The sequence below is a fragment of the Monodelphis domestica genome, chromosome 1 (assembly GCF_027887165.1).
Source record: "Monodelphis domestica isolate mMonDom1 chromosome 1, mMonDom1.pri, whole genome shotgun sequence".
NCBI lineage: Eukaryota > Metazoa > Chordata > Mammalia > Didelphimorphia > Didelphidae > Monodelphis > Monodelphis domestica.
Window position 1 is genome coordinate 528,604,435 of NC_077227.1, and position 7,052 is coordinate 528,611,486.

At 37.7% G+C, this 7,052-nt stretch overlaps 1 pseudogene; it reads right to left on the reverse strand.

The window, feature by feature from the left end:
• Positions 1-1,121: 1,121 nt before the first annotated feature.
• Positions 1,122-3,403, reverse strand: LOC100616942 (heat shock cognate 71 kDa protein-like; annotated as a pseudogene).
• Between the last annotated feature and the right edge of the window lie 3,649 nt (positions 3,404-7,052).

Below are 7,052 nucleotides of genomic sequence, written 5' to 3' on the forward strand. Positions count from 1 at the left end.
AATTCTGGGAACTACCAAGGACTTCTGAGAATTGAAGACTGTGGTTCAAATCTCCATTTTTACACCTGAGGGAACACCAAGCCCAACATGGCTGAACTTAATCCCATCAAAAGTCTTGAGAGATCAGGGAAACCCAAGCTCCAACACCCCTCCCCCACAGACTACTGGACTTTAATCCAAGCAAAAGCCTCCAGAGGACAGTGAAGCTCAAACTCCAACACCCCTCCCCCACAGACTGCACTGAGAGATCTTCTGTTAAAGTTCGAGGAGGGATGACTGACAGAAACCCCCAAAACCAAAGAAAAATGAGAGGAGCAAGAGCACAGACAAATAAGGGGAGAAAAGAAGGGGTAAATATGAGCAAACAACAGAAAAAAAGAAAGAAATTACAATAGACAGCTTATGTACAGACAATGAGCAAAATAGCAAATGGAACAGAGAGGAAGGAATCATCTGGGGTTGGAGCAGGAGCTGGGGCCAGGAGAGCAATCTGGGTCAATCAGATCCGGACAGCTGGAGTGCAGAAGCAGGCAGAAGGATCTGGAGCTGGGTAGGCAGGGCTGGTACCAGGTGAGCTATCTTGGTCAAGAAGGTCAGGAGGAGCTCAAGAATCAGCTTTGCTGAAAAGCCTTGGCAGGAAAAACGTGGCTTAAAAAATTATCTAGGCTCTCCTTTTAAAAAAAATTTTTGAGAAGTTCTCATCCAATCTAATGGTTGCCAAAACTGTAAAAGTTAAATTAGTTTCTAGTAATAAAAGTAATATATTTTATGAGGTTTATTAAAGATTATTAGAAATCAAGGATACAAAATATTAAACCTCATGCATAGGGCTGATTAGCCCATTCACAGCCTACTTACTACATGTTGCAATGTCTGGGTAGAGGAACAGGCTCTTGGGAGGCAGAGATCCCATTAAATACTAAATTGTGATCTCACCCAGGTGGAGACTCAGGTGAGATTATAGGGAATTCTGGGAAGTACAAACGACTTCTGGGGATTGAAGTCTGGGGTTCAAATCTCCATTAAAAAAAAGAGATAGGGAAGGTAATAACATCCTGATAAAAGGCAGTATAGACAATGAGGAAATATAAGTACTCAACATGCATTTTTTTATAGTGCCAATTTTAAATATTTATTCTCCATGACAAGAATTGCATTTCCACTTGTTTTATACAGTAATGATAAAGTGCAATGTCATTCACGTCTCCCTCTTCACACATTCAATTATTCAGAATGCCCAGATTTAAACAGTAGCTTTTAGTTAACTTTAAACTGCTACTGCCTTGGCTACAAATTTGAGTCCTTCAATTTTTGGAAAGCTGTGTGGAATGTTTTTCTTCTGGTACATTTAGTCGACCTCTTCAATGGTAGGTTCAGAAGAAGCACCTCCAGATGGGGCTATTCCACCTCCTGAGAACACACCAGGCATGCCCCCTAGCATGCCCCTTGCACTCTGGTATAGCTTGGTGATGATGGAGTTGAAGACTTTTTCCAATTCTTTCTGCTGATTCTCAAATTCTTCCTTTTCAGCAGTCTGGTTCTTATCCAGCCAATTGATTATTTCATTACATTTGTCAAGGATCTTCTGTTTGTCTTCATCACCAATTTTGCCTTGCAGTTTCTCATCCTCAACAGTTGCCTTCATGTTGAAAGCATAAGACTCAAGAGAATTCTTGGAAGACACTTTATCTCTCTGTTTCTCATCTTCAGTCTTGTACTTTTAAGCCTCCTGGACTATATGCTCAATATTTTCTTTGATCAGATGACCTTTGTCATTGGTGATGGTGATCTTGTTCTCCTTGTCTGTGCTCTTATTCACAGTAGACACATTGAGGATGCTGTTAGCATCAATGTCAAATGTAACCTCAATCTGAGGGACACCCCAAGGGGCAAGAGTGATTCCTATGAGCTCAAACTTGCCAAGTCAGTGGTTATCCTTTGTCATTGCTCTCTTACCTTCATAAACCTGAATAAGCACAGACTGATTGTCAGAGTAGATAGTAAAGGTCTGAGTCTGCTTCATGTGAATGGTAGTATTGCATTTGATCAGAACTGTCATGACTCCACCAGGAGTTTCAATTCCAAGGGAAAGAGGAGGGACATCTAGCAGCAGCAAGTCCTGCACATTCTCAGATTTATCTCTAGACAAGATGGCAGCCTGGACAGCTGCACCAAAGGCAACAGCCTCATAATTATTGATACTCTTGTTGAGCTCCTTGCCATTGAAGAAGTCCTACAGAAGCTTCTGGATTTTGGAGATTCGAGTGAAACCACCCAACAAGATGATGTCATGAATCTGTGATTTGTCTAGCTTGGCATCTCTGAGGGCCTTTTCCATGGGATCCAGCGTGCTATGGAAAAGGTCAGCATTCAGCTCTTCAAAATGGGCCTGGGTAATAGAGGTATAGAAGTCGATACCTTCAGAGAGGGAATCGATCTCAATACTGGCCTGTGTACTGGAAGAGAGGCTTCTCTTTGCTCATTCACAAGCAGTGTGCAGGTGTCAGACAGTCCTCTTGTTCTCACTGATGTCCTTCTTATGCTTTCACTTGATCTCAGCAATGAAATTGTTGACCATGCAGTTGTCAAAGTCCTCACCACCCAAGTGGATGTCTCCAGCTGTGGACTTGACTTCAAAGATACCATCTTCAATGGTAAGGATGGAGACATCAAAAGTACCTCCTCCAATGTCAAAGATCAACACATTTCTCTTGGCACCAACTTTTTTGTCCAAGCCATAAGCAATAGTAGCAGCAGTTGGCTTGTTGATGATTCAGAGCACATTGAGACCAGCAATGGTTCAGGTGACTTTGGTGGCTTGTTGTTGGGAATCACTGAAGTAGGCTGGTACTGTGACAATAGCATTTGTGACAGTTTTCCCAAGGTAAGCTTCAGCAATTTCTTTCATCTTGGTCAAGACTATAGATGATACTTCTTCTGGATGGAAACTTTAGTCCTCCCCTTTGTGCTCCACTTGGACCTTAGGCTTGCCTGTGTCATTCACCACCATAAAAGACCAATGCTTCATGTCTGACTGTACAACTACATCTTCAATTCTGAGACCAATCAGACATTTGGCATCAAAGACTGTGCTGGTGGGGTTCATTGCAACTTGATTCTTTGCAGCATCACCGATTGAACGATCTATATCAGTGAAGGTGATGGGTGGTCCTGTTTCCTTGGTCATTAGCAATGATCTCCACTTTCCCATGTTAGAAGACTCGTACACAGGAGTAAGTGGTGCCAAGATCAATGCCAACTGCAGGTCCCTTCGACATTTGCTGGGGCATCAGAAGTCGCAGATGACCACTGTGTAGAGAGAAGGGTTGGTGCTGTGCTGATTAGAGTACTCAACATGTATGAACCAAATGCATAGCAACCAAATTTTTAAAGGAGAAACTAGTGGATCTCAAGGGTGAAATAGATAGAAGAACTATACTAGTGGGAGACCTGAATCTTCCTCTCTATGAGCTACATAAATCAAACCAAAAAATAAATAAGAAAGAGGTAAGAGAAGTGAATGAAATCTTAGAAAAATTAGAGTTAGTATATATGTGGAGAAAAATAAATACAGACAAAAAGGATGCACATTCTTTTCATCAACACATGGTACATTCACAAAAATTGACCATGTATTAGGGCATAAAAATATTGCAAACAAGTACAAAAGAGCATAAATAATAAATGCAAACTTCTCAGATCACAATGCAGTGAAAATAATAATTAGTAAGGGAACATGGAGAGGTAAACCAAAAATTAATTAGAAATTGAACAATATGATTCTCCAAAACCAGTTAGTCAAAGAATAAATCGTAGAAACAAATAATAATTTCATTGAAGAAAATTGAAATGAGGAGACATCCATTCAAAACCTATGGGATGCAGCCAAAGCAGTACTCAGGGAGAATTGATATAATTGAATTCATATATTAACAAATTAGGGAGTACAGAGGTCAATGAATTGGGCATGCAAATTAAAAAAACTAGAAAGCAAACAAGTTAAAAATCCTCAGATTAAGACTAAATTAGAGATCCTAAAAATCAAAGGAGAAATTAATAAAATTGAATGTAAAGATCTCTTGATTTAATGAATAAGACTAGAAGCTGATACTTTGAGAAAAACAAATAAAATAGACAAAGTACTGGTCAGTCTAGTTTAAAAAAGGAAAGAAGAAAACCACATTGATAGTATCCAAGATGAAAATGGAGACCTCACCTCTAATGAAGAGGAAATTAAGAAATCATTAAAAACTATTATGCCCAATTATATGGCAAGAAATATGGTAATCAAGGTGAAATGGATGAATACTTACAAAAATATAAATTGCCTAGACTAACAGAAGAAGAAATAGATTACCTAAACAACCCTATATCAGAAAAAAGAAATTCAACAAGCCATCAAAGAAATCCCTATGTAAAAATCCCCAGGTCCAGATGGATTTACAAATAAATTCTATCAAACATTCAGAGAACAACAAATCCCAATATTATATAAACTATTTGACAGAATAAGCAAAGAAATAGTTCTACCAAATTCATTTTACAACACAAATATGGTACTGATCCCAAAACCAGGTAGGTCAAAAACAGAGAAAGCAAACTATAGACCAATCTCCCTATGAATATAGATACAAAAATCTTAAATAGGATACTAGCAAAAAGACTCCAGCAAGTCAACAAAAGGGTTATTCACTATGACCAGGTAGGATTCATACTAGGAATTCAAGAATGGTTCAATATTAGGAAAACCATCCACATAATTCACCATATTAACAAGAAAACCAACAAAAACCACATGATTAACTCAATAGATGCAGAAAAAGACTGATAAAATACAACACATATTCCTATTGAGAAAACTACAAAGTATAGGAATAGGAGAGCCTTTCTTAAAAAATTTTAAACATATGTATCTAAAACCATCAGCAAACATTATCTGCAATGGGGATAAACCAGAAGCCTTCAAAATAAGATCAGGAGTGAAACAAGGATGCCCAATATCACCTCTATTATTTAACATTGTACTAGAAACACTAGCAGTAACAATTAGAGATGAAAAAGAAACTGAAGGTATTAAAATTGACAATAAGGAGACCAAGCTATCACTTTTTTTGTGGATGACATGATGGTCTACTTAAAGAATCCTAGAGAATCAATGAAAAAGCTAGTTGAAATAATCAACATCTTTAGCATAGTTGCAGGATACAAAATAAACCCGCATAAGTCATCAGCATTTTTATATATCTCTAATCCATCTCATCAGCAAGAATTAGAAAGAGAAATTCCATTTAAAATCACCCTAGACAATAAAAAATACTTTGGAATTTATCTGCCAAGACAAACAAAGGAACTATATGAACACAACTACAAAACACTCCACACAATTAAAACTAGACCTAAAGAATTGGAAAAATATTGATTGCTCATGGATGGGATGAGCTAACATAATAAAAAATGACAATCCTGCCTAAATTAATTTACTTATTTAGTGCCATAACAATTGAACTACCAAAAACTTTTTTACTGAATTTGAAAAAAAAAACATAACAAAGTTCATTTGGAAGAACAAAAGATCCAGGATATATATCCAGGGAAATCATAGGAAAAAATGCAAAGGAAGGAGGACTTACAGTCTCAGAAATCAAACTATACTATAAAGCAGGGGTCATCAAAACAATTTGATACTGGCTAAGAGACAGAAAGCAGGATCAGTGGAATAGAGTATGGATAAATGACCTCAGCAAGACAGTCTATGATAAACCCAAAGATCCCAGTTTTGGGGTCCAAAACCCACTATTTGATAAAAACTGCTGGGAATATTGGAAGAAAGTATGGTAGAGATGAGGTCTGGATCAACATCTCACACCCCACACCTAGATAAACTCAGAATGGGTTAATCAGCTGAATATAAAGAAGGAAACTATAAGCAAATCAGGTGAACACAGAATAGTATACTTGTTAGATCTTTGGGAAAGGAAAGACTTTAAAACCAAGCAAGAGCTAGAAAAATCACAAAATGTAAAATCAATAATTTTGATTATATCAAATAAAAAAGACTTTATACAAAAAAAACTAATGCATCGAAAATTAGAAGGGAAGCAGCAAATTGGGAAACAATGTTAATTATAAAATCCTCTGACAAATGTCTAGTTACTCAAATTTATAAAGAGCTAAACAAATTGTACAAAAAAATCAAGCCTATCCCCAATTGATAAATGGGCAAGGGACATGAATAGGCAATTTTCAGATAAAGTAATCAAAACCATTAATAAGCAAATGAAAAAGTTTGTAAATCTCTTACAATCAGAGGATGCAAATCAAAAAACTTTGAGGTATCACCTCACACCTAGCAGTTTGGCTAACATGACAGCAAAGGAAAGTAATGAATACTGGAGTTGGTGTGGCAAAGTTGGGACATTAATGCATTGTTGGTGGAGTTGTAAATTGATCCAACCATTCTGGAGGGAAATTTGGAACTATGCCCAAAGGGAGCTAAAAGACTGTCTGCCCTTTGATCCAGCCATAGTACTGCTGGGTTTGTACCCCCAAAGAGATAAGGAAAAAGTCTTGTACAAGAATATTCACAGCTGCACTCTTTGTGGTGGCAAAATATTGGAAAACGAGGGAATGCCCTTCAATTGGGGAATGGCTGAAGAAGTTGTGGTATATGTTGGTGATGGAATACTGTGCTAAAAGGAATAATAAAGTGGAGGAATTCCATGGAAACTGGAACAACCTCCAGGAAGAGATGCAGAGAGAAAGGAGCAGAACCAGGAGAACATCGTACAGAGAGACTGATTCACTGTGGTATAATTGAACATAATGGACTTCTCCATTAGTGGTAATGCAGTGACCCTAAAGAACTTTGAGGAATCTATGAGAAAAGCCACTATCCACATCCAGAGGAAACACTGCGGGGGTAATAACACTGAAGAAAACCAACTGCTTGAATACATGGGTCGAAGAGATATGGCTGGGGATGTAAACTCTAAATGAACATCCTAGTGCAAACAACAACATGGAAATAGGTTCTGATCAAGGACACAATTAAT